General features: G+C 46.3%; 1 long non-coding RNA gene across 1 annotated transcript in view; it reads left to right on the plus strand.

Annotated features, from left to right (window-relative positions):
• Nucleotides 1–27,567, plus strand: part of LOC137154557 (uncharacterized) — a 256,245-nt gene that overhangs the window by 13,531 nt on the left and 215,147 nt on the right. The window lies entirely within an intron of this gene.

The raw sequence follows: 27,567 nt of genomic DNA on the forward strand, positions 1-27,567 counted from the left end.
CTCCTGAATAATTCATGCATTCTCCTTTTTCATATGACATATTTAGTTCTATGATTTAAGAGCTTTAATATAAAGCTCCTGTTTGTTCTTGCTTTTGTTAATGAATTATCCATGAATGGGATAATTCGGCATTAACCATACATTATAAATCAACCACCAAATCGGATGCTTCACAGCCATCAGTGTGGGTAGTAGCTGTCTGAAATGTCCATGGGTCAAGAATGTCTAGGAAAACCTTGCAAATTCAGACCTCCGGGTATAACATTGCTCAATAATAAAAGCAATGCCTATGTGGAAAGGGTTTCACTGGATTCCAAAGTGACATCAACGTGGACATCAGAACACTGCCAGAGTAGGTAGCTAGTGTCACCTAATGCATCATCATGCCAGGTGACATCACTGTGGAACGTAATTTGAATGATAAATGTGCCTGATCACATCAGGGCAGATTTTAGATGTAGAACATTGAGTAAGGTTCGTATAGAAAGGAACCCAAAGCTGAATGATGCCTGACTTCAGTTACTGTTTGTGGTTTTTACATGGTTTTCTCTACAACATTCTAGTAAAGGAGAGAATAGCACAGCAATGAGTTGGATTCTGGGGTGTATCTATCACCGCCTGCTTAGTTCACTTGAATAAAAGTGGACAAGAAAATCAGGGCAAAGAGCTTGAATGGAATTAAGGTAGCAGCCTGCAATGGATCACAGATTTGCCCAGGAGAGGAATGGCTCAGTTTTAGGTAATTGAAATAAAGCAATCAAGTAAAAAACCTAATATGTATGCTCCAGAATCTAAACTTTCATTTTTAATGCCTTATGCAAAGATATATATATATTTTTTTTCCAAACAAACTAGGTATAACTGATGCAGAACAATCCTCCTGAGCCTGCAGGCAGCTTGGAAGGGCGTGAACTGACCCCATTCACTGCAATGGGATGTTAATTCATGAACCTAAAGACAAGTTAAGCATCAACATTTTTGACTGTTTTGCGGCTGCTGATTTTAGCAGACATAGTCAGGTAATATGCTTGTCTCACAATCCCAAGCTGCCACCCCTTCCCAGGTGCCCAGGGAGTCAGCTGAAGGATCAGCTTGTCAAGGTGCAGCTGGGCTCTTGCTGACACGCTCACGACCCAAGGTATTTGGCGGGGGGACTGTTGTAACATTCATGCAGCTGTCTCCAGTGGATCTGGGTTTAATTTATACAAGAGCTATTGGGCCTGATCCATCTTAATGTTGACATAATGGGGCTTTGGATCCGGCCCATCCGCTCACGTGCCAAAGCTGATCTGCTTAGTTTAGTAATGTGATAACCCGAGGACTTGTCTTGAGTTCTCCAGGGGACTTGGATCTGGTGTCCCAGTTCACACCTATGAACTGGCTGATTTCAACCACAGGTGTAGTGGCCACATATCCCAAAAGAAATGCTGCTCCTTTCAGAAAACTGCAGCCTCCAGGCACTGCAGGGCATTTCCAAGGCACAGGGCAACATATGCCAGGATTGTGGGGATGATTGTATAGTCCATGTGCTGAGAGATGCTGTGTTAAAATGGAAAAGGCTTGGTTAATTCTAGCTGATCGTTCTCACCTCCCGTCTGGTCCTTGGCAAAGATTAAACCTGCCACTGGTGGTTCTAACTTTGTCTGGCCAATGGCCTTGCTCAAACTTCTGATAGACTCTAGATCACTGCACACCAGGTATGCTTTCTGTGTTGGATTTTCAGTGGAGAATCCATTAAATACTGTGTGGCTGATGGCTGGAAATGTTTATAAGAGGTGGCCTTCTTCTCTAAACAGAAAAGCAAGCCAGGAAAAGCAGAAACAGTTTTTAAAAATCTAAGTATAATTTCCCCATAGGGAGAGGACGGGTTTTGGTCTTTAGTGGATAGAGTATTTTAGCATCTATACTATGACAGAGTAAAGAAGGTGAAGTACTCCCAGGATCTGCCAGTCCAGCATCAAGGATGAGACAGTTTACATTTGAAGAACAGAGGTGTACATATCCCATTCAGGAAGGGGAGGTTGGCTCTTGCTCGCAATAAAACCTGCAGGTGTCTCAGGAGAAGGGTTGGGTGAATAGACCCAGTCTGGTTGGATAAAAAGACCACACTAAGGGATGCTTGTGTGGAACCCAAGTTCAATGCCTTGCTCCACAGGTGTGATGGGAGTGCTCTAGAGACAACATGCTAAACACAGGAATTGGGGGGGGGGGGGGGAGGAGAGAGAGTCCCTCCCCCCATCAGTCTCCAGAGACCTTCTCTGGTTAACTGAAGTAGTGGCATTGATGGGATATGAAGGGAGCGATTCCCAGCCCCACTGGCTGGAGGCAAAAATCAACTAGTGCAAACTATTTAAGAGTAGAGAATAAAGTAGTGGAAATTATAGGGGCCTGCAGGATCACAAGGTGGAGGGGGGAAAAAGTTACTCTGACATGCATTTTTTAGATTAATTTGTTTCAGTGGTTCATCTTGATCTGGCATAGCTGCCAGTGGAGAACCCAGCTGTCCAACTACAATTGAAAATACTTGTCCCTATGAGGAAAGTGAGCTAGGAATGTAGGATTTGGTACAATGGTCCATCTCCTCTAGCATACCGCCTCCGGCGCTGACTAATAGCTGATGCTTAGCGGAAAGCAAAAATAAAACCACTATAATGCAAGACATGCGCCATAATGAGACTCTATAATTCCCATAATAGCAAAGTCTAGGCCTATTTGGCCTGTGTCTGGCACTTGTAACTTATGGGCAGGATGAAGTTTTTTCGTTGTGTGTGCTGTGTCCTTATGTCACACCTCATGGAGGGGGAGCACCTTCACACAGCAGCACTGAATGTCTGTTCTGCTGTACGCATGATAACCTGTGGTATCCCAGCCCCCCTGAGACAGCAACTTTGGTCTGTGAGGAGAACGCTGCAACTACTGCAGCCCAAGTTTCCCTTAACTAGAGGTCTTCACAGCAGAAGCGATTGGGATTTTTTTTTCTTTGAGTGGTCAAAATGTCATGAAATATTGAGCCCATGTACAGCAATGGCTCATCCCACTTGAAAACCTGAGCCCGAGGCTTCACTGTGCACCTCCCTGCTCCCATTGCTGTGCTGTTCCATGCTCTGAATCCTATTCCTCCTCCTTCTGCATCCGTAATATCCCCTTCCCCTGCTGCTGATGCCAATCCACCAAAAACAGCCCCCCATGGCACTCTGCTAAGGCAAAAGCCCTAGAACCCCCCAGCTCATGCCCTAAAGCCATGCCTGCATGCTATAACAGAAGCCAGTGGAGTCCATGCATGATGATCCATTTCGCCTTTCAGGGGTATTTGCCTTTGGAATATTGCCACATGCTATGTGAATGAGGCCAGGAAATAGTTTCAGTTCCCTCTCTGCTCTCCTGGTGTGGGGATGTATGTGAGAGTGACTGTGTGCACATATGTCAGACAGTACATATGTAAATGCAACTAACCTTTATCATATGATCCACAAAAAGCCTCAGATGGCCCATAGCACTCCAGCCCATGCCCCAGTACCTGGGAACCAGAGTTAAAGAGCGCGTGTCCACATCCTTTGTTTCTTCCTATCCTGCTTCTGTCCTTTATATTTTGCTACCAGCCACAACAAACTCTGCAGAGACCTTCCAGAAACTACATCACTTAGGACAGTTAAAATTAGTTTGAGTAAAGTACTGGAGAACAATCTTACAGCGGTAGGAGCGGACTGCATTACCTACAGCGGCAGGCCTTTTCTGGCTCCAAGCCAGCCTGTCTATAATATCCTTCTGAGGATGAAGTAGGGAGTGGAAGGTGGCTGAGGAGTCTGGGAATCAGACATGTCTATGGAAAGTTGACCTGTTTTATTAAAGGGCCTATTTTGCTCATCCACTGGTAACATGCAGAATGTCCTCTTCCTGTGCATGTGTGTGCACAGTCTCCTCTTCCAGCTCCCATTGTCCCAGACAGAGGAGCGAAAGACGTTAGCTGACAGACACCAAAGGCAGCAGAAATCAAATAAAAGGCAAACGCAGCAGCCGCAGGTCAGCCTTGTATAAATATTTATGCTGGAGGAAGGCTTGGTGCCTGAGTAATGACCTTGTGGCTGGTAGTAATAGAGATAATGTGAGTCTGTGAGACATGATGCCAGAGAGAGGGAGAGTGTGGAAGGTTATAAATCTCTGTGCTAGGCTGCAATGCTAGCTGACCTTTAGGCTGCTCTCCCTTCTTCCCTCTCCGTCTGTCTTTCCAGTCAGAGATTGGTGGAGCACATCAGTAAGGAGAGAAATTCAAACTCCAAGCTGTTTGCTCAAGATAGTTGGAATGTGGGTTGGGTTGGTTATGGCAAAGGAAGTCACCAGAGCTGGATGAATTCAACATCCATTCATTTATGGACATGAGCAAACACAAATCACATGCACCCCTATATATGTTCACAGCTTTGCGGGGGAGGGAGGGAGGACAACTGTGAAACGGAGAGAGTAGTGCAGAAAATCTTTAAGGAAAAGCATTAAGCTTTAAGTTTTCTCTGGGTCTCTTCCCAGAGAAGATCTGGAGGAGGCCTCAGGAGCTAAGCCAAGAAGCTCTCGATGTGGGAGTAGCAGAAATGCCCCCAAAGGAACTGCCCTAGCCCTTCAGAACCTAATGGCAGCTATATAGACTTTCCTGGGGCGTTTCCATCAGTGGCACCCAGGGCCACGGGCTCTGCCATGCAATCCACTGGGATTGGACACGAAGTCGCTTCTCCATTCACAGCAGAAAAAGCCGGGGTTCTGATGAGTGGAATGTGGTGACAGAAGTTGTGTGATTACAAGCAAAGAGAGACAGCTACATTAACCATTCAACATGCTCCTAATGAGAGTCAGGTCGCAACAGCCCACGTTTAACTTCTATGCTCGCATCATCAGGAGAAAGATATTGAACAAAATGCATGCAGTAGGACCATGCTGACAAAGCAATTGATTGGCTTGATGTGCCTAGTACAATCAAAGGTGGGGAGAGGAAGGGGGCAGGGATGGATTTAGGTTATGCTCTGCTATATAACACATTAATATTACCATTAGCCTCTGTCTCTTATTAAAGGCCAATCCTGGTCTCACTGTGAAGTTAATCACAAAGCTCCAAATTATTTCATTGGGACCAGGATTGGGCTCCACCTCAGTCATAATAGTTCCTTCCTGGCTGTGCATTATTGGACCATTAGTCCACTTGAGTTGCTGGAAATGTTTGGCCTTTAGCCCTTATTCTTAACATATGCCTGAGTCATGCGTCCAGAGATGCACGCCCTGGAACGTCTTAGTGTTTAGTTAAAACGGATTGGCCGGTTTTGGGGGGTTAGAATAAGCAGAGAAAAAGTGTTTATTTTGTGGCTTTTAGCTGCTTTCCTCTGTAAAAGAGTTTAGTAAAAAAAGAAACCACAGCAAATTGTACCTAATTCCATGTGGTAGGCACTTAGTCTTTAATATTTACGGCTCTTGGTATTTTTTCCCCTTAAAATAAAGGAATGGCCAAGTAATTAATATTTCAAGGAGTCAGTTCCTGCATAGTGACTTTCATAATGTTTTTAATTTAAAATTCTGAATGATGGCTCTAATACTTCATTACAGACTGCCTCAGAACTGGGTGGTGTGCGAAATACGCTATGGAGAGTGTTACAGGGTAGTCTGCCCCCTTACAGGTAGTGGTGCTTATGGGTCGTCGTTTAAGATTTTGAAAGGTCTGAGATATATACGCATGGACCTAGCGACATGGATGGCAATGAAATTGTCCTAGGAATATGTGGTGCTTGGGTGAAAATCTTGTCACTGTGTCTTAAAGGGTCTGGGGATGGGGCCAGTAGCCTGGCAGACGGGGTGGGGCAAGCCGACCAATTGGGGACGAGCTGGGAGAAGGGAAGCAGCATAAATGCTGTCTCCTCCCATGTAAGGGGGCAGACACCAGCAGGAGAATTAGCTGCTGGCTGCACCCTTACAGCCTGAGGACTAGGTGGGGCAAAGGGGCCAGTTGAAGGAGAAGCTGGCTGAGGCCCTACAGTTGACCCAAGTGATAACCCAGCTCCAGGAGGAGGACTGGGGACTCCCGGCTTGAGGAGGAACAGAATGTGACAGTTTAAAGTACAAATCCAGATCCAGGAAGGGGACTGGGTGGATCTCCTGAACAGAGGCAAGCGAACAGAGCAGGACTCTTTTATGTGGACCCAGAGTGGGGTGAACTGGGGCAACTAATGAAAGACTTAATAAATCAGACTCCACAAAGGGGTCTTGAAACCAGCCTAGTCTGGGTAATTGGTTGAAAGAATCTGAGGGGCTTGGAGTGCAATACACGGCAGGGCTATCAGGGGGCGTGCTGGAGGGCAATAGTAGCCTGTGACAGGGAGTCTTGGTCACGATTCAAGGCCATGCATGGCACTTGGGGGAGTTTGGGGGCTGGGAGAAGGATATGGGGCACCTGTGACTGGGGAAGAAGGTTGCAGTAGCTGGTGGACTGTGGGGTGGGGGTAGCAGGGGGGTTGAATAAGTGCACTTGCTACTTGGCTCCTGCGAAGGAGTGACTGCCTGAAACAAATGGGAGCAAGCTATGGAGAGGAAAACATGGCTGCTGGAAAGTCTGTTGACAGAGCAGGGCAAAGCACCAGGTCCGGTGTGAGCAGACACTACGTCCTGTCCTAGTTCAGCACAAGGTTCATATAATAGCATTTGCCCGACGTCATGTGTCATCACATCTGTCATCAGCTCCGCGTTCCATGTGGCCGTTATTTGGCATTGGGTCCATTGAACACTGTCATTTGGCTCCACTTCCGTGTGGAATTACACCTGGGATTATGTTGTTTGGTCCTGAGTTTCCACTGTACACTTGTGCCTTTTATCGCTCCACAAAGGTTACACTTTCACAGGGGTCGCTGACGACATTCACACATGTAGGTTATCATGGTAATGTAGCTAATGGTCCTCTTCTGCCTCTTTGCTATCATGCTAACAGACACTTTCTCCAGAATCAGGGAGTCCTTGTCCTGTATGACACACCTTTAAAATAGGTAGCAGGATTTGTTCTCTGCATGGCACAGCTTTTTAAGCTGTGCCATGGGGGCAGCGTAGTCATTGGGATCTGAGGATGTTCACAACCTGACAGAACTGCTAAGCATCTTGCAAAATTTGGGTCCCTGAACAAAGTGGGCCTGATTTTTCTAATGAGGGCCAAGCTGCTGTAAAATGCTACCAGATCAGAACGGTAACTTTTAACCCTCGCTTCGCACGGGGGTAAATGACAGCACAGGGCTGGGGCATTTCAGGCCCTATGTTCCACAACTATATCTCAGTCCTGATGGAAGAGACAAAAAAAAATGGTTGTGATGAGCACCAGCCCCTCTGAAAGTAGATTCAGTTTCCCGAAGTAGGTTAGTTTCACGCCATCATGAAAAAGGCTTTAGGTAACTTCAGCACTGGTAACCATCTCCCAAAATACTAAGCCTAAGGACCTGCTACTCTTAAATCATGGAAACTCTCTCTTGATTCCCTTTCTCTCTGGCTCCCACCAATAGGTACAGGATTGGGCCTCAATCCTCTGCAGAAGCCATGTTTATTCTCTTACCACTGTACTGTACTTTAACCTGGAGGGCTTTTATGGGGCTGGGTGGAGCCTCCACATTCCTAATGCACCCACTGTTTCTTTAACCTCCTCCCTCTGTGGTGGTTTGCTGTAGCCTGTAATTTTTCTCCCCCCTTCCCACCTCCTCTTTCCTGCCTTGCCAAGATGCCTGGGTTTCAGGTAGCAGGTTTGATTTTTATATTGATAATGTACAGAGCCTAAGCCTGTTAGCAACAACGGGGCTCCATAAATCTGCTGCTGATTTTATTATTAATAATAAAATCCAGCTGATGCTGATCAGTATGGAATGGAGCTAGGGAGAATGAACAAATCACTTGCCTCTGAGCAGTGAGTTAATAGCTTGGTTTGGTTCTGATGCTTTGAAAATAACTTAATTTCATTTGGTGGCAAATTGTAATTGTTTTGAAGTAAAGGGTGAGAGAGGATTTAAACAGAGGCACCATGCAAGCTTCCCTTGTCCAGCTCTATGGAGAGAAAGTCAGTCCAGATCCCCAGCACCGACCCAAGAACTCTGTTAAATGGAATCTCAGATTTGTTCAGTGATGTGGACAAAATGCCAAACTGTGAGTCAGGAGACTGGGTTCTCCTCTGTGCTGTGTGATCTTTGACAAGTTAGTGCCCTGCTCTGTGCCTCAGTTTCCTCATATATAAAATGTGGTTAGTGACACTTACTGTCCTTTACTGGCCTGTTGTGATCTGCAGATGAAAACATGATATGAAAACTTACTATAAGTTTTTTGTTTTGTTTTTATGTACATTTTTCTTAAGTTTTGGTAGAGTGGGGGTGGTCATTGGAAAAATTGTAAACTGAAAACTTTTGCTCTTTTCGCTCTTTTTTGCCAAATACTGAATTCTCCCCCCCCCCCCCCCCCCCCAGTAAAAACCAAAAATTTGGGGATTTTTTCAAAAAAACCCAAAAAATCCTTTTGTCAAAAAGCTGTTTTTTGTTTTAAAAAATGTTTTGGAAAGGCATTTTTCAACCAGCTCGAATGAACAGGTTGATACTGGGATTTGTGTGATACTTATTGGAGCTTCCTTACATTGGGGAATATTTCTTCTGTTGATAATGCTGATATGAACATCAATCATTCTGAATATCAGCATCAGCTTGCTCTGTCTTCTAATTCTCATCCCATCCCACCAGCCTGTGAAAGGTGTCCCGCTCCTCCTGCCCTCATGTCTTTAACCCCTTCCTCTTCCGTTTTGAGGGACAACTGGCAGGCCCTGAGCTGTTTGGGGACCTAGGTCCTGGACCCACTGTCCTCAACTCAATCTGGGGTAAGGCTTTTATGGGGAGGGTAGGCAGAGTTCTGTTACCTGTCCTACAGCAAGAGTAGTAAGGAATACTTTTCCTGTTCCTGCTGGACTGGCCCTTTAAGCACCATGAATGCACTGGGCCTAAAGAAATCCTGTACTCATGCAGGAACCTTGGGAAGGGAGCAACTCAGGGGTATCTCTTTCCTTGAGGCTTCTCCTCTCCCTGCATGCCTTGGTGTGTGACTCCCTTCTGGCCAGGCCAGAAAGGGTGGAAATAGAAGCACAATATGGCATGGCTGTCTGCAGGGGAAGGCTGTGTATATGGAAGCGCTGATGTCAGCCCAACATATTAATCCATACTTGGCTATCTGAATACGGTGATATTCAACCAAATCAGCCCCACTCCAGGAACAACCCCTTGTAACACAGTTAAAAACTGTTCATGTATGAACTTCAAGAGCAGGCAGCCCAAAAGTACCGACCTTTGTTAGAATGAAAACCCTGGCTGATTAATGAAGACTGCCATTGCATTACCCATTCCTCCTTTCTTAGCACTGGCTCGTCACCCTGCCCAATCTAAGCATCCTTTCTCCGAGCATCACCTCTGCTTTCCTACCCACAGGGCAAAATGGCCTTCTAGGCTATCTGCCTCTCCTGAGCCTGGTCCATGCCCATTGCCTACTGTACCAAAATGGCACTGACCCCCCTTATCTCCAAGGGCAGCCCTTGCTGTAAATTACAGCAGCAAAGACTTACTGGCGAACATAAACACCACTATTATTTAAGGGCAGGCAGCATCATAAGGCCCAGCAACATCATCTCCCTGCTGCTAATGCCACTGCACCAGAGCAAATGAGATCTCAAAGGAAGAGTAAATCTTACACTCTCTCTTGGGGGTGGGCTGGAGGGGTCCCCTGACAGAGTGCCCCACAGGTGCCCTAGGGAGGAACTCAAGGGAAGTTTGAAGTGAACGAACGGGTGCCTGAGGTGAAGTTGTCCAGTCTGGGACCTGCCATTGCATCTTCAGAGGTCTGGGTGCCGTGTGGGGGAAAGAAGGGCACAAGTTAGGGATTGCTTGGAGGGGAGAGCACAGCACAGGTTGGGTGGTCGTGGGGAAGAAGTTGGGGCTTCTCAGGGTGTTGTCAGAAGAGGGATTGGGTTGGGAGGTAAGTTGAGAAGGTTCCAAAAGTTCTGATGGGTCCAGGTCAGGCATCTGACCTCCACCCTAATCTTTTGCGGGTCCCTCATCCCTAGCAGCAGGTCTGGGTTAAGTGGCATTGGCAGATGTGAAGAGGGATGAAGGACAGGAATAATAGCTTCCAGGATTGAACTGCATTGGCAGAACTAGGGGAGGGCTTAGAACTAAAATAATGGGAGATGTTGCAGGCCAGACCGGAGGTGCGTCGGCATTACTGAATGAAGGAGCTCGTGCAGTTCCTGCCCTCACTGTTCTTTAGACAGTGCTATGAGCACCTCACTGTCAGGAGCAAAGACCAGCTTTCAAACCTCAGAAGTACCCAGTCCCCTCAGTGCTATCAAACGCCATCCTTGCTCAATTACTGGAAAGTCACCCTCCCATCGGGAGCCATAGAGCCGGGGTGGAGTTGAATACAAAGGTTTGTTTTGTTTAAAAGCCCTGCTGTAACATTGCTGTGCAACCCCTGAAATGTCAGCTCATGTAACTGCTCTGAGCCTGAGACCAATAGTGCAGAAAGCGCTGGAAGAACCCGTTGCAGAAGCAAGGTTTACCAACCCCTTCCATGTTTCATGCTAGCTTCACAATGATCTCTGTGGCTCCCTGCTTCTTCGATGGCTTCTAGCTTTCTGGTTGTGACATCTCCCCTGATGCACTCAGACAGAGGGAATATGCAGCAGGACGGCTGCAGCTCTGTGTTCAGGAGATGTCATCTCCAATTGACATCAGGCCGGGGAGCAGCAATTAAGGCTCCAGCCGATTTTTCCTGCTGAGGCTCCAGGCACGCTGGGGGGAGAGAATAGAGAGAGGGGAGATGCAAGGGAAAGGAGCGATAAAAGGGGTGTGTGTGAGAGCACAAGATAGCGAAAGGGGAATAAAGGTGGGAGGGGCAGAGAACAGGGAGGAAAAGGTCTGGGACAGTCAGGGCAAGATGAAAAGGAACAGGACAGGTAGTGCAAGGAGAAGAAAATGGTGGGAGAGGGAAAGGATGAACATGATGGGAAAAGGGGGAGGGGGAGAGTAAGATGAAAGAGGAAGAGACAAAATGGGAGGCAAAAAGTGGCCAAGGCAGGGGCAAACCAGGCAGTTCACATGCACCTTGAGCTACCCAAATATTGGCTAGAGGGAAAAGGTGCACTTTATCTCCACCCATCACCGGGAGAGTTAGAGGACTGCTGAATTCCTGAGTCCCAAAAACCACCCAGTGTCCATCTGCCCTGATTTTAATGCTGTGTACTTAGAGGGCCAAAGAGGAGACCAGTTTTCTAGGATGGTGAGTTCTAGCATCGTGTATGATGAGCTGAGAGAGGGGAAGACTGATCGTTCACCAGTGCTCATGCATGTTGAACTTGCAGTACAATCCCTAAAAGTATGTGTGATGGGTATGTGAAAGCCCTTAGGATAGTGACCTGCATCTATCCCTGATCCAGTATCCCTGGCAGCATGTTCTAGGGAACAAGGGACATCTGGGATGAGAAAGGGTGAAAGAAGAGATTGCTGGGTATCAGGGCAAAACAAGGTATGGTGCTGTACATCCGACATAATAAAGGGGACAAGGAACATGGGCACGATACAAGGGGCATGAGAAAAACAAGGATTCTCCAATCCTGCCACCTCTTACCTTGCTTCTTTTAGTAGAGTTGGACCTTTCTAATCCCTTCTCAGATGGTCTTTGGGGCCTCCCTGACCTCCCCTCCTTTGGCTACTCCATGTGGTGTTGTCATCTAATATGTCTTTCACAGGACCAGAGCATCTTCTGGAGGACAGTTAAAGGGTCCTGCATTCACGTCGCATAAGACGTCATAAAATGCTGTGCTAGGGCATGATGACATTCTGTGTTCATGGGGCAGTACCCCCATATGGCGAAGCAGCGTCACAACCCAAATTTCCTGTTGGCAGGACACAGATGATTGTCTTGCAGAATAAATTAGCCCTTTGCAAATTGGCAGTTATAGGGAGTCCAGAATCAAATCTGGATCTCCTGAATCCTTGTCTTAATCCCGAGACCAATCTTTCTCTTCATAGCACTTCTAGGCCTCTCTTATTGGTCTGGGCTGTGCTGCTCAGAACCTTGCAATCCCTCTATTCTACAGCTGCTCCTCGCCTCTCATTTGGGCTTATCTTGGCTCCTTCCTTGAGCCACTTCGCATCACTGTGCTTTTCTCCTCTTCAGTCACTTTGATCTTCCACTCTGCCACAGCTCTGAGCCTCTCTTACTTCAGCTGGACGTTATGTTCTCCACCCCTCTCTCGTTTTTATGTTTTGCCACCCTCAAGGGATTGGCACAGACTACTAAACTCATGGCACCATAGAGTGTCAGCTGAAGTATAACTGAGTAGCTCAAAGCTGACCATCTTCCCCTATCACCTGATCAATTTGCCTTCCCCCATTCTAGATTTCTGGCTGGCTGAAATAGAAATCAAGCTTCTGAAGACTTTTTTCCAAACTGTTCTCTGGATAACAATCATTAAACCTTTGAAATATAATTTGGAACATAAATTTTGATGGGATTATTAAATCTACAAGGTTTAGTTGCAAAGGGCTAGTCTGTTGCCAGGGCTCCGTGCTTAATAATTGCTAAATTGGGGTGAGAACTGGCAGAGGGCATGCAGAGAGAGCTGGAGAGAAGCAAAACCCTCATGCATTTGCTGTCCTGTTTTTTGTTTTGTTTTTCCCCCTACAGAGCAGCAAGATGGGCATTTAGACCTGGAGCGTGGGGCCAGACAGCTAACTAGGTGCTAGAAGTCAGCCCTTGATGGTATTTGGCATTGCTGGGCCTCTTTGTGCTGGTGGTTTAGTGCCAAGAGCAATTGTGATTTACACCCCTTGCCCCTTTGGTGGCAAAATGGTTTTGATTAAGCGCATACCATGTTTATTAAGTCTTGCGCAACTGAGTTTGAGGGCTTGGCTGGGACGCCATAAAAGGCAGCGAGATTTACACATCTCACTGCAGGATTCATTTAATCTCTTGGGGATTTACTGACCTTCAATTAGAACTGTTAAGTACTGTTTACTTGGTCCCTAATTCATGTAAGGTCCAGCTAGGGTTTCTTTTTTGTTTTCATTAGGGAAGACCACAAAAAGGAAGAAAAAAAGATGTTGTGATGGAATGGAAGGCAGAGGAAGGGGGGGGAGGGGGGTGGAGAACTAACCCCACTCATCAGCTACCCTAAAGGAGAAGGATTTAAGAGGGTTCAAATCAAAATACTGTTTGTATTTGGGGTAATAGAGCTGAATATCTCCAAACTAATTCATTTTTCCTTAATAGCCTCTAATATAATAGGAACATTGGTTCAGCTTAAAGGCAGAAATACCTTTCTTATTTGAGCCCTTGCAAATGCTAAAGGATTCCCTGTCCCCATCTCTGGTGTTCACATGCCCCACAGCCCACGAAGTCAATGGGAACATTGCCTTTAACTTCAGTGTGCTTTGGATCAGGGCTGTGAACTCCCTAGGCTAAGCATAATTAGGGTGTGTCTTCACTGCAGAATTAACTCAAGTTATGGATACTTGAGTTATTCCTCTTGAGTTAGCCTAGCTCAAGTGAGAGCAGTCACACTGTGATATAGCACGTGAGCCGTCATATCCGTACGGGTGCTGCACTTGTTGGGTGTGCATCGCTAGGACTTCTGAGGGCACTTCTCATCATTCTTCGTGCTGCAGCGAGGTGAGCTGCTCTCTGTATCCTTTCCCAGTGAATAGTGGGAGACCTTGTCTGTTCTTCCTGGGCACATGGGGAGCAGGAGGAGGAGAGAGAGGGAATTGTGGGAAGGCAGTGGAGGATTAGTGGCACTGCCTATGTCTACACTACAGAATGGTTGTGTTAGCAGCTCACAAATTGTGTAAGCTCGAGTTGTAGTCTATCCCCCCTGATGGACCAGCCACCTTGAGTTAAGACCACCACCAGGCTTGAGTTAAGGTGTGACCCTAGGAACCACTGTGTTCACACGCTGCACAGTATTGCAGTGATGTTTGTACAAAATATGCCTTGTGCGGTATCATTGGAAAAGTAGTAACACATTGTGAAATATATGTGACAATGCTGTGTGGGGAATTATGGATGCTCGCTGATGTTATGCTTTAAGGTCTGACTAAAAGGTGTCTGTCTAAATTATGTATGTCAGGGGGAGCTGATAAACAGGTGTTCTCAAGAGACAGGAAAGAGGCCAATGCCTCAGTCCAGGTATGGCCAAATTCAGTGGGCTATTTATTTGTACCAGAGGAAGAGGTTGCAGGAAGAGAACATTTACCTTGTAAAACTGCAGCAGGAAGCATCATATTGGGACACCTTATCCAAGATGGATTCAGCCCACCCAGAGGAGCCCTAGGGGATCAATTTGATCCTTGAAACAAAGGCAGACTTTGAGATATGAGAACACCCAAAAAGACTCTGGATTATCCTTCACCAGAGGAGATAAGGAAAACCAGCACCATAGACTCTGTGGGGATTCTGGCCAACTATAGTCAGCTGTTTCTGGGAAAGGTCAGGAAACTTCTTTGAACAAAGCCAGTAGTTTGTTCAGTTAGGTCTCCGCTACTATAAAATGTATTTTTACCTTTGTTTATTTTGGAGTGATTTCTATCTTTATTCCTCCTACTTGGTATCACTTAACTTATGTACTTTTGTTAAACGTGTTTTAATTTTTACTATAAACCAGCTCAGTGCTATGGTTGAAGGGAAGGGTGTTTTTACCCCCTTTAAGTTAAGCTGTAACATACTGAGTCTGATCTCCAGCAAAGCTCATTCTTGATGAAGCAGATGGGTAACACAGTGGCTCACAGCTCTGGTTGTCCCCAGAAGTGGTTACAGAAGACTTTTGTGTGTGAACAGCACTCAAGTAAGGGGCATCACATGAGTTAACCTTGCAGACAAGACAAGACCACTGAGTCTGATCTAAAGCCTTTTGAAATCCAGGGAAGTCTATTTGTTGACTCCAATGGGCTTTGGGTAAGGCTCTTCAAGTTGGGTGAACAACTAAGACTGAATAACTTAACGCGTGACTGTTGACCTCTCTTAGTTTTTCCTGTCGGTAGACAGTTTGTTGCAGTATCTGAGCCAAGACCTCTGAAGATATTTCAGTTTTGCAGCAGCGTGTTGAATTAAATTGAAAACTATTAATTTTAAGGTAATAGTGACTGTTTCACTAAGATGGATGCACAACTTTAAGTTGTGACTTTAAGACTGCATGGGCAGTCTACTTTTTTTGTGCAGTGGTAACTGATTGAAGAGAAGATATGGGCCACCTTTTCCCTCAGACTCTGCATAACCCTGTTGATTTGAGTGACGCTGTCCTTAGCTACGTAATTTGGTCCGATGTGTTGCTAGGTGGCAGGGAGGCGAGAGGGACAATGATAGCAAGCTGGAGAATTATTCAGTGTTTTAATGGTGCCTGTTCATCCCAAATTAAAGCTGTGGATATAATGCCTTTGTGTTTTTGTTTTTTTGTTTTTTTTTTTTGAAGGTGGAGGGGAGTTCTATGGCCACATGTTTTGGTAATTGTATTGGTTGGGTAAATGTGGAACAGTTTATTTTCAAGTCTGGAGCAGGGGATTAGCTGAGCCTTGTGCAAACAACTGGCTATGTTTGGCCACTGGAAACTGGCTCTCCATAAAAGGCGGCTGCAGAGGCAAGGAAATGAGGTGGGGAGAGTCTTTAGAGAAATGGGGAAAACAAGGATTAATACTGGGGGTCAAAGCCCTGGGTCTAAACTTTTCATGGGGAGTGGTGTTTGAAATAGATAATGACCTAGATTTTTTAAGAACGCCTAGCGATTTTATGTGCCTCATATTTTTGGTGTCCAAATTGAGACACCTTAGTGGTGCCTGTTTTTCAGAAAGTTGCTGAGCACCCACCCTCCAGCCTTTTTCAGGTGTCTGAAGATGGGTACTCCACATCAGCAGCCCTCCACCATGACAAAGTATCTGAACCCAGGCTGCAACTTTGCAAATAACTCCTGTCTTCAGAGCCGGCCAAAGTGAACGCCCAGATCCAAACTCCTGTGCAGGCCGGGGTTTTGGGGACCATCTCTAATTTGTTCCCTGGGTTGATTGTGGGCCTGAAGAAAGGGCAGTGCAATAAGGTGATGAGATTTTCTGATGGCATGGACTAGGGAGAGGCAGGTGAAGGGGAGACTGGGAGTAAGGTATGGAATAAACTGAACTGGAGCAGGAGCAGAGTAGCAATGGAATGACTGGATCTAAAGAAATATCCTCCCTAGTCTGCTTTCCTTTCCAGCTCATTACAGTGCCAGCAGTTCTTTGGCTAGGAAGGGAGGTGGGCGCTTTCACACAACATTGACAGCAGGGCAGGCATTCCTTTACATTGCTACTTGAGATACATTAGCCAGTTCTACAACCCCTGAAATGCTTCCTATGTCTCTGTGCCTGCAATATGCCTGGGCTGGCTGCTGCTTGTTGATGAACAGCAGGTGCTAATCTCTCTGTTCCTAAGAGTCCTCTTTGTCCAGAGGTGCCAGGATTTAATTGGCTCATTCACACTTTCTCCTGTGGAGTCTGCTTTACTGTTGAACCCCTTTTTTTTTTTTTTTTTTTTTAACTTTTTTGGTCTATGTTGTCAACATGTCTGAGAGTGTTTTAATTCCTTCATTGACAAACCTCTTTCACGCCAGCACACAACTGGGCAGGCTGTCAGGGGTTAGCATGGTGGAAGCTTGCACATTCCTATTGATCTTAAGATTTATTTTGCTACAAGGTTTTGGGCTTTAGCACTTGAATGTTTTCTGAGTATTAGCGCTTCTGGAGTATTAGCACTTGGACGTTATCAGAATGAATGGATCACAGACAAAAAAACTGAACTTACTTTTTGAATTGCAGTGAAATATTTGTAGTTTCTTCTATTTTTGTTCAGTTATATTTATGTATTTACTTCTAAATTAGAGAGACAAGGTGGGTGAGGTAATAACATTTATTGGACCAACTTCTGTTGGTGAGAGAGATAAGCTTTTGAGCTTACGCAGGGCTCTTCTTCAGGTCTTGTCTCCCAAATATCCTGAGACTGACATGGCTACCACAACACTGCATACAACTTTATTTCTAACTATAATACAAGAGCACCCAACCAAGCTTGAGATCCATATTGTGCTAGGTGCTGTGCATGCGCATACTAAGAGAGAGTTAGTGTGGGGGAGAGAAACTATTATCCCCATTTCACAGATGGGAAACTGAGGCATGGAAAGATTAAATGACTTGTGCTCTACTTTCTCGCTCTCCCCTATGTTTTCGCAAATGCTATTTGTCCATGCTGTGATTCTCTATCTAAGAGCTGCAGAAGCAGTGTGGTCTCGTAGACCACATACAAGACAGGGACTTGGGGAAACCTGGGTTTTATTCCTGGCTCAGCAATTGACCTGTTGTGTAACCTTGGGCAAATCACTTTGACTCTGTTTCCCCTCCCCCCTTTTTCCTGTATAGATTTTTAAGCTCTTTGGGATCGGAACTGTGACTTCTTGAGTGTCTGTACATCACCTAATGCAATGGAGCCCTGATTTTGGTTAGGGCTTCTAGGTACCACAATAATATATCTCCTAATAATGAAGATACCAAGTCATTGCTGTAAGAGCGATCAGGGGAAAGTAGAAGTCACACAACCCCTATGGAGGATTGGACAAATCCTGTTGTGTGTTTGTTTGTTTTTCCTTCAGTCAGTATAATGTCTCCCATGTCACCATCCTCCCACACACGTAGCAATTTTTCACACAGTTAAGCAGAGTTTTGCCATAAGGTCCCCGGTGCATTCGAGGCAGCCCTTCCATTGTATGAAGCCAAATGCTGACCTGTTGCACGGCTCCTACTTAGACTATTGCTATTTATGGACTGTTCCGAGGAAAGTTGTGGGTTATGTGAGGCAGAGCAGACAAATAAAAACAATGCCATAGTTATCTGAGTGGCAATGTCCTATACAATGGCAGTTAGAAATATTTCCAAATTTAAATCTCCGAAGGAGGAAGTGGTTCACAATGGGAGCAACCTTTGAGCCTAGAGAGTCGTAATGGCTTCCTGGATTTGGGATATTATGAGCTAAACCAAGAGGCTGCTGCTGCTGGGTCATTAGAAGTATTAAAATTAGAACACAATGTGGTAACCTTGGGTGTGTCTTTCTGATTTGATTCCCTACCTCCATTTATAATGATGTATTTGGAAGGCCTGGGCTGCCTGCCAGTGTCTACTCTGTGCTCATCAGCGTCGTAATGATCATTCTGTCAGTTAGCAGGCCCCAATCCAGCAAAGTGTTTAAACACATACATAACGTTAAGCATGGGAACAGTCCCACTAGAGTAAATGGGATAGGTCATGTACTCGCAGTTAGGCATATGCTTAAATGCTTTTCTGGACTGAGGTCTCAGTCTGTCAGTTTAATATTTGTTTTCGGGCTTTCTTCCACATGCAGCATGGAGTGATGAGAGAAGGGAAGGAGCTGTTCCATGTCCCAGGTCTGGTGCTCATGCCGCATGTATTATTAATGCTATTGTTTATCACAGTAGCACCCCAACTAAGATCAGGACTTCCTTGTGCTAGGGGCTGTACAAATACCTAGTAAGAGATGGTCTCAGCCACAAAGAGGTTAGAGACTATATAGATAAGGTAGGCAGAGGGTGAGTATTGAATCCCTTGGAGAGAGTAACCTAGAGATAAGCAGGCCTAGGAAATGTTAAGACATGTAAAATCTTTTCCTGTCCAATCTGCCAACGAAAGAGCATTCTATTTGGATGTGTACATGGAGTCCAGATTTAAAAATAGCTGGGTTCCTTCCTGACTGGGGAGAGAAACAGAAATTAGCCAGATTTATTAGCTGCCTAGCAGACTTTTACATTCAATTTTCTCTTGTCACGAATCCCCAAAGTAATTGTCTGCGTATATAGAAGTTGGTTGTGGGAACATTTCATGAGCAAATACTTTGGTTCATGCATGAATATCCACATTCACGTGAATTTAAAAACTCCTCCTCATATGTCTGTGTAACCAAATTCCAGTCCTGCAGATGTTTAAAGAGCAGCAAACAAAGAGCACATTGGATCGAATTGTGAGCTGGATTTAGCTAAAGGGTAACATTTTCAAATGCACCCAGGTGACATACAAGCATAAATCCCGTTTTCCTAAGTGATTTAGATACTTAGGGCAAGATTTACAGAGGTATTTAAGTGCCTAAAGATGCAGAGAGGCTCTTAGTGTGACTTACAAAAGCACCTGCGTGAGTTAGATGCCTATCTCCCATTGACGTCAACGAGAATTAGGCCCCAGATTTTTATAGGTATTTAGGTGCCTAATTCGCATTGAAACCAATGGGAGTTATGCACATAAATACCTTTTAAAATCTGGCCCTAGGTGCCTAATATACTTAATTCTTGAAAATCCCACTAAGCACCTTCTGCATCTTTAGGTGCCTAGAACCTTAGGAGCTTGAATCCCATTGACTTTGTCAGACTTAAGTCACTTGAAAATGTTACCCATAATCTTTGTGCATAAATATTTCCACTATTTGCCCTGCTCAGCCTGTCAGGTAGTGGAGTGTGGTGTTATCCCCATCTAGCAGATGAGAATAGAGTTGGAGAGGTCTGGCTACTCCTTTGCTTGGAGCTGAGCATGAGCTTATGTGCTTTTCGGGATCAGGACCTTTATTATTTACTAAGCAATGCCAGTGCACTCAGGATGGTAGGGGAGATAGAAGAAAACTGGATTGATGCCTTGAGCCTGGAGAACAGATTTATGTGCAAAAATGGTGGGTACCCAGCACAGAATGATATGGAAGGAAGGCATGAAGATCAGTGTGGAAGAAGGCACAATAATCCGAGCAAGAGAAGGAACAGAGGAAGAGATGATACAGGACCCAATGGAGCAAAGAAACAAGTGATGATAAGGCATAAGAGTAGAGATGCAGGTGGGACCTTGAGAGGAGAAGCTTAAATGAGGACTTCCCTCCACCCCCCCAACCTCCTTCCTCTGCAGCATGAGGTATTGACCATCAGGGATGAAGGGTTGGTTCAGATCAGCATTCTGCATGCTTCTCGGGTCTCTTAGGTCTGTGAAACAGGCCCAGAATTCTGGTGGGAACTGGCTTTTTTTGTGAGGTTTCTGGTATATGCAGCTATTCTAGAATAGCATTGAGAATGGACCTATCCATCATGATGTTCGGCAATTATGCTTCTGGTCCTGTCTGAACCATGAAGCGGGGTGTGTGCCTGTGTGGGGGGAGGTGAGGGGAAATGAGAAGAAGTTTAGCCAAGCATTTTAGCCCATCTGTATAAGCTTCAGCTCCAGATTCCAGTATGGGCTGGTTGATATTTTGTCCCAACTGGCCTGCCCATCCTTAGTTCTGATCCCTGGAGATCAGGCAAGATGGATCTGGTATGGAGAATCCTCTCTCCCGGTGGGCCTGCTTAGGAGTTAGAACCAGGAAGGACACCGGGATGGAAGAGACAGTGACCTGCAAAGCATGCAGCTTCCATCATGCACTGAATTAGTGTCAAGGATTTGCTTCAAACCGAAAAGGATGGGGCGAGAGCTGTGTCGATTCGGGCTTCTCTGCGGCACTGTGGGCCAAGTAGCCACAGGGCCTCTCTTCTTCTGCGGGTGCCCCACAGTCACAAACATTGAGGGCAGGGAGCGCAGCAGAGGAGTATGGGGGAGGCCTATCCCTCCTGGCCCCTTTGAGCCATCGCGATCTGACAGCCCTTTCAAAACTGTGACTGTCCAGCTGACAATAGGCCAGCGACGGCTCTCTGTGTTGCGTGCTCTCTCTCTTGCCTTGAGGCCTGAAGAGAGCAGCAGCAGTGTGTGCCTGGAGTGGCTTCCTTACACGTCCTGCTCTTTTCAATGCCAGTGAGGGCATCTGAGCAAAAGAGAGTATGGCAGACGTGGGCTTGAGTGGCATGTGCCAATCATATTGGTTGCAAGGTTCTCGAGAGAAGGAAAACAACCCCCTCCCCCCCTCACTTCCCCAGCCAGCCACCCACCCACGTGGCCTATCTCCTGACGTGAGCAGGCACTTGGTACATTCTCTTCCTTTCAAGTCCCTACCTAACATAAATTTCTCTTGCTCCCCTGTTTCCCACTCTAGCTGCCTGAAACAATGCCCAGAATGTTATTTCTCAGCTGAGCCTTGAAATCGTCCTCTCGCAAGCGCTCCCGGGGTCGTTTCCACACAATGAGGGCGGTTAGCAATTTCCTCCGATCCCCATCTGCTACCTGCCTGAAAACTGCAAGAGGCAATTTTGCTTGATGCTTCTGACAATTTCTATTGAAGAAAACCTGAGTGCGTATCAATTAAATAAATATATTATCTAGGCACAGGCAGCCTTCAGGATGTGCTTTCTATTTTCTGCAGCGCCCATGGATGGCTTGCCTTATTTTACCTCTGGTGCTGGCAGCAGCTAGGGGGGTGGCTGTTTTGGATCAAGGGAGGCTGAGTGTCTGGGAGAGAATCAACAAAGCCAAAGGAAGGAGGATTGTGGCACAGAAAGATCCCCCTTGGCAGCCAGCTAACAGATATTGGCTCGGACTTAGGAAATGGGGTGTAGGAACCAGGCTAAATTTAAACAGATGAAGAGACCGATAACAGGAAACCAGCCAAGCATTAAGTTCTATGAAGCTAAAAATCACGAGGGAATGTACACTCGGGGCTGGCCCTAAGGGTTTTGCTGGATTGTGTGTGAAGTAAGATGTAGGGGAGCTCCAGGCAGAGTCTTGTGCAGTCTAGAGGGAGCAGGATTTTGGCAGCTCAGGGCACTTGTCCCTAGTAGTATGCACTGGGGTTGAATTGGTGAACTTGTCACTCGGGTAGGCTGAAGAGGGATGGATCACTGAGTTCATCTTTCAAGTTTGGGAGAAATGGTTCATGGAGGAATCACAGGCCTGGCAGGGATACAGATGCAAAGGGTGAGTGGGTCTGGGCATAACGAGGATCCTGAAAGCACAGAGCTGAATGCATGCCTGCGCTCAGTCTTGAATCAACTGAAAGTATCTTGCATTGGCTAGACTTAATGATTAATGCTTTGGTCAGTTAGGACCCTGAACTGGGAAACAGACCTGCTAGATCCCTTGCTTTGCAGTGCCCATAAGGGTTTCCCAAGTGAGATTTGTCTGCCACGTCTCTTAAACCTGGACTGGGAGCTAGTGATGTATTTGACTGGAGCCCTTGCATGGAGGCAGAGTGATGGATTTCACAGCATGTCTCTCATTTAGAGAGAAGGTGTCAGCCAGGGCATGGGCAGTCAACCCTAGTGGGTGGAGCTGGAGTCAGGCCTAAGGGGTAGGGCCAGAGCCAAGGGCCAGAGAAGTCGGGAACCAGGGCTGAAAAGCAGAGCCAAAGTCTGTTGAGGCTGCTGTGCCAGAGCTGACAGATGGTGGACGCAGCAGTCACTCAGGGCCCAGCAGGCCCATGTTCTAGACCCCTGGCTCCTCACAGAAGGCAAGAGAGAAAATGGGGTGACAACAGCTCTGTCACCCCTTGATCTCACAGCATCCTTGCTGTCTCTCCAGGATACAGTTTGGAGATGGCAATATCTATAGTTCATGATTTTCTAGTGACAGCAGCTGGGAAGGGTCCATCCTGATTTTACTAATCATTATTTCTGTGCCTCTGAAAGTGTGCCGGGTGGCCACAGGTAATATGGAGACAAAGTTCCAGCTCACAGATGCATCCTCAGGCCATCATTGATAGCTGTACATGAATTGGGGGGGGGAGGGGAGCCCTCGGGTTTGGCTCTGAATTTCAGTCTTGCTGACATCCTGCAGCCCCAGCTGAAATTAGTAAGATTCACAGGTGCTCTGACACCTTTGAAAATCAGGCCTCAAGCTGTTTCAAGTTGAGCACCCACAAACTGGGGAATCCAAAATCTCTGGCTTCTTTTAAAAAAAAAAAAAAAAAAAAAAAAAAAAAAAAAATTGACCTCAGTAACTAGACCTGACAACAGCCTTTGTCATTGACCTGCTAGAGGTTCTGGTGATTCGTGGATCTTGCAGGGTAGATGTGATGGCATTTTAGGGCTTTTGCTCCCTCTACTTAGAGAGACTCCAAAGAGCGATAGCAGGTGTCTGCTCCTCTTCCCTAAGGGCTGGCCCACAGAGGGCCCTGCAGGGCTCCTTTTGTAACCTCAGCTGTCCAGGATGCATACACCGCTTCAAGTGGAGACAGGGAGGAATTCCGTCTGCAGGTTAAGACAGCCACTTTCAAAATCAATATGCAGGTGACACTCACATCCACTACTGCTTTCCATCAAACCCAGGCACTGCTTTCCCCGTGTCTGAGAGAAGCAGGGGCATGGAGGGGAGCAAACTGGTTTAGGATGAACTCAGGTTACATGGGAAGTGATGCTGAGAGCTGTGGGGAAGCATATAAGGAGGGTGATTGGGCCAGGGCTGTGAGTGTCTCCTCTTGAAGACAGCTGTCTGACCTTTGTCAATGCAGCTCAAAGGCCTAGGGTCATGCTGTGTCCATCATTGCTCATAGGTTCTTGGATGACAGCATTGACACTTACTGCAGTTTTTTTTTCCACAGTTAGCCCAGAGGCTATGACCATTCTTGTGGGCTGTGGCCCTACCCCCTGTAATCCTCACATTTGTGACCTCAAGGCCAGATTCTGGCTATGCTCTTCAACCGGGTTTGTGCTCAAAAAACATGCCACAGCTTCGGCTGGTTCAGAATGCAGGGACTCATCTCTTGTGTGGAGCAAACCCTTATGAGCATCATCCAAGTGCTCTGCATCAGCTACCCATTCTGTACTGAATACAGTCCTAGGCATCAGGTCTGATCCATAAAGCCTAGAACCCAGTTATCTAAGTAATCGCCTCTTTCCCTATGTTCCATTGAAATGGTTGCAATCTGCTGGGCCGCTCAGGCAGTTGGGTCTGGCAGGCTTTTTCACTGGCAGGTCCACATCTCTGGAACCTGCTCCTGCTAGTGAGCTACCAGGACCTGAGCTCAGTGTACTCCAGAATGCAGCATGAGATGTACCATTTGATCAAATCCTTCCAGACTGAGACTGATCCAACACCCATTCTAGTCAGTGCAAAGACTCCGACTGATTTAAATGGGCATTGAATCAGTCCTGTATTAATGACAGGAGTCGCAGACTATTAAATACCAATTTTTGTGAGGATTGTATTTATTTTTAAAGATCATCAGGCTCCTAATGTTGGGTTAATAAAAACATAAATAAACATACCACATGCCCCAGATCAGAATCCAGCCCTGAGTCTCCAAGTGGTCCAGAATATTGAAATATCTAGTATTAATATCAATGTAATATCAGATAGCTCCCATGGGAGAGGGATGGACTCAGGTGATCAAGCATGTCCCTTCTTTAACTTCTTTGAAAAGATTAAAAGAATAAACAAAACTGCTTTAAAAATCTGAGCAGATGAAGAAAGTGAAAGCTGTAAGAAAAGGAAAGGATCATAAACCTAATGGAATTTTACAGATTGGATCTTTGGCTTTGTTAAGTTTTTGTTGTAGTGTGGCTTACTGAAGATGAATTAAGAATTTGATGCATCAAAACCAACTGACTCGTATTTGCAGAAGGCTTAAATTAATCTTCCCTTTGCATCTATGCTCATGCAGCTAGGGTTTTCCTTAAAACCTGGGGCAAAAGGGAAAGTTGCTCTCCTGCGGTCTGTACTCTCCCTCTTTCCTTCGGGCTCTTTGCCTTTCATGGTTTTGTTTGACATCTAGGAAAGAATCATGAGGTGCTGAGTATTATTAACTTCTAAACACCTAAGAAATCAGTAGGAAATCGCAAACATTTCTGCTCCCTGACAGTCTCCGTAAATGACCTGTCCGAAATCCCACGCCTTCTGAGATGAAAAGAGGGAGCCAGGCAGAACGGAGGAGAGAATGGGGAAAAATGAGGGAGTGAGAGGGACATGCAAAATAAATGAGAAATATGATTAACTTACTTCCTCAGTCGGGCCTACAGCTGGTTCTGGGTATTTAATAAACAGGTTGACACTCCAAGTTCCCCTCATTAGGTGATCACTAAGGTCTGGGCTGTCATAAATCAAAGAGCCAGGTTATCAAGGCCTGTGATCTTTAACTGTACTGGGGCGCCCAACTGTCTGCTATACTGGGGCCTAAAAAAGAGCAAGCTGTAAAGAATTAGCTGGCTGCGGCACTTTAATATACACACACGCAGACGCATGGACGTCGCCCCGTCTATGAAAAGGTTAGCCAGGTATATATATGAATGGGCCCCTACCCACGGACAGGGAGCAGCCTCTGCTCTGGTGTGTACACATGTGTGATGTTGTGTACGAGGTTAAATGCAGGGAAGTTATGAAATCTTTGGGTGGACTGTCCCTGTCCCTTGCATGGGTGCCTGGGGTGAATGTGCAAGGAGCTACTTCAGATTGTGGTGGTCTGTGCAAGGGACATGCTGGGAAACTACAGAGACTGCTCCCTCCATCTGCCCCAGGGGAGCAAATTGTCCCAAAAGGGAATGGAGAGGAAGCAGTATGTGCCCTCTGTCTCTGTCTACAGTGTCCAAGGAATAGACCAGGCACACCGGTAGGGAATCCCCTGTATGTGTTGGGAACCTGAAAAGGAATGGTCTCCCTGCGGTGCTCTCCTTCCATGAAGCAACTTCATTCTGCACTGTTCCTTACCCAAGGCAGTGCCTCTAAATAGCACAATTTCACCCTGTGGGAGTGCAGTAGAAATCTGCTGAAAGAAGAGTGCCTGGAACCTACAACTTGGGGTTTTCTTACAAGCCTGAAACTTGAGTGAGCTCCACAAATGCCTTCGTGAGGCTGGGGGAGAATTGGAAGAGCCAGGTAGTGATTAGTGTCCGCTCTGGCAGAGATGCCTGGGTAAGGATTGGAGTTGAACCCAGACCCAGTTTTGAGGGACCCTTGGCTCAGTTTCAGGTGCTGGGAATGGATTTCCCAGTTGCAGATGGAAACACTGTGATTCGTTGGCTACCTGTGTTGTAATCCCTGGAACCTGCCACAATTCAGTGCTTCCAGCTGAGTTTTCAGGGTGATTCCACAGGACAAAATGTTTGCACAGATCCCAGTGAGGAGAAACAGCCAAGCTTTGCCGGGCTGTAGTTTACACCAACATGAGCTGAAATGAATATCAGCACCCCATATTGAGTGGAGTGGATGCCCTCCACAGGATTTGGTTCTCATACCTCATCATTATGTGCAAGGATTCCCCATGCCCTGTTATACTCCATTTTCTATGGAGATAGATTTGAGGGAGTGGTCTGAATGCTAGCTTGGGAACCCTCATGCTTTATTTTCTCTGCTGCCGATGCCTTATGCAACCTGGGCCAAGTCACTTTGCCTCTCTGTGCTTTAAGGAACAGCCCTTGGAGTGGCGGGGGGAGAGCACACAACTGCACCGGGAGCTCAGGAAGGGATGGCAACACAATCCTCTAGCTGAACATCCTGCCACATACGGCGGTGGGCTTGGCCCAGTCTCTGGACTTGCGTGTTTATGGGAGGGAGGGTTGTGCTGTTCCCTCATTTTAGAAAGAGAGACAAGAAGCAAGAAGACTATGGGAAGCAAGTTTCCACAGGAATGATTACTCTTCTCAGGGGCTGGAGGTGCTGTGTGCCTACCTGCAGTGCACCTGGGTCACTTGGGACCCAGATTTAGCCATGCACCGTGTCCCATCATGTGTGCATGCTCTTGTATACCTGTCCAGCAGAGGTGCAGCTGATAGGTGAAGTGATGTCCCCAGAGTGAATCCGAAGCTGTCATTTCCTCCAGGGGCTCTGAGTATACAGCTCAAGCTCTGATGGAGTCAATTTGGGGTATTCTTTTGCTGTTTATAATGGCTATGTGAGTTTCCTTTCTTTACACGGTTGTAATGCAAGACATTGCCATGGAGGGTGGGGGGCAGGGACTCAAACACCAAAGCATAACTTACAGCCTCTTGGACATCAGACCATGTGGTTCATATCAAGCTGTGGTGTGGAAACATCAGGTTCACAGCATTGATTTTTTCAGGGTATTTTCCTGGCTTGTTTCTGATCCTAGTTTCTCCTCTTCTGTACTATATTTGAGACACATATTCTGACCTCAACAAACACACAAGTGCATCTCTCCTGGAAGTCAGTCAGAGTTGTATTTGGGGGATGTGCATCGGGGGAGGGGGAGAAGGGAAGCAATAGAACTGGGTTCTTAGTGTACAGTGGTTCAAATTTACCCTTGTTCTGCCTTCTGTGGGCAGAAGCCAGGGATGTGTTTGGGCCATTATGGGTCAGATTTTCTAACAAGGTCACATTCACAAGTGGGGCCAGGTTAAGTTTAGCTCCTGTTTAAGTGCCTGATTGAGTGGCCAACCTTTCAAAACCACTCAGCACCCAACATGCATCCAATGTACTGGGTTCTTTTTGACATCTGACCCTGTATTTATTTCTAACTCTATAGATTAAGGGTGGGATGTTCAAAAATGCCTACCTGGCTTAGGAGCACAGATGGAGATTTTCAAAGGTACAAATGGCAGTGAGGTGTCTAAATCCCAAGGAAAGTCCAGGGGAGTAGGGTGCCTAAATGCCTTTTTTTGCATTTGAA

The sequence above is a fragment of the Emydura macquarii genome, unplaced genomic scaffold, assembly GCF_026122565.2.
Source record: "Emydura macquarii macquarii isolate MOO-44397 ecotype Brisbane River unplaced genomic scaffold, CSIRO-AGI_Emac_v2 contig_1254, whole genome shotgun sequence".
Taxonomy (NCBI): Eukaryota; Metazoa; Chordata; order Testudines; family Chelidae; genus Emydura; species Emydura macquarii.